Source organism: Octodon degus, unplaced genomic scaffold (assembly GCF_000260255.1).
Source record: "Octodon degus isolate 3935 unplaced genomic scaffold, OctDeg1.0 scaffold00092, whole genome shotgun sequence".
In the NCBI taxonomy this organism is placed as follows: domain Eukaryota; kingdom Metazoa; phylum Chordata; class Mammalia; order Rodentia; family Octodontidae; genus Octodon; species Octodon degus.
In genome coordinates, this window is record NW_004524668.1 from 8,998,634 (window position 1) to 8,999,628 (window position 995).

A 995-nucleotide genomic window follows, 5' to 3' on the forward strand; every position below is an offset into this window, starting at 1 on the left:
TGGTTATGAAAACCTGTAATCCCAGAACTCAGAAGGCTGAGGCAGGAGGATCGCCTTGAGCTTGAGGTCAGCCTGGGTCACATAGTGAATTTAAGGCCAATCTGAATGAAGTGGCAAAATGCTTAAAGAGAAAAAGACATATAAGGAATTCGGGGTGGACCTCAGTGACGCAGCGTTCGCCCACAGGCAGGAGGCTCTGGTTCCACCCACAGCTTTGCCCTGGGAGCTCTGGCTCTGAGGAATGGAGCCCAGTTCATCACTGAGTCCTGGTGGGTCTGCACATGCGTGCACACACATGCACACATGTACACTCAGGCACACACACAAGGCACACGTGTACACAGTACACACAGGCACACACATGCACACACAGGCACACATTCAAGGCACACAAATGCGCACAGGCACACACACAAGGCATGCATGCACACACACAAACATGCAAGGCACACATGTGTGCATACACGTGCACACACATACACGCACCGTCTCAGGTACATAAGGCGATTATATATGAATTCACTTAACCCAGTGGGCGTGGTGGCACACTTGTTATCCTGGCATTCAGGAGACTGAGGCAGGAGGAGCACCACAAGTTTGACGTCATACTGGGCTTCATAGTGAGTTCAAGACCAGGCTGAACTGCACGGTGAGACCCTGTCTCAAAAAACAAACAAGTCCACCTAACCAAAATGTTTTGTGTGCCAACTGGGTGCCAGGTGGTGGTGAAGGGGATGGAGAAGACGCCTGCTCTTACAACATTTATCTATTTATTTTTGGTACCAAGGATTGAATCCAGGACCTTGGGTTTGCGCTTAATCCACTGAGGCATCTCCCCCGCCACTCTTGCGACTGTTTTTCCCCCTCTGGTGTGGTGGTGCAAGCCTATAATCCCAGCAATGGGGAGGCTGAGGTAGGAGGATCTCAGCAAGTCTTGAGGCCAGCCTGAACTACATAGCGAGATCCTGCTTCAAAAACCAGAACAAACAAAAATA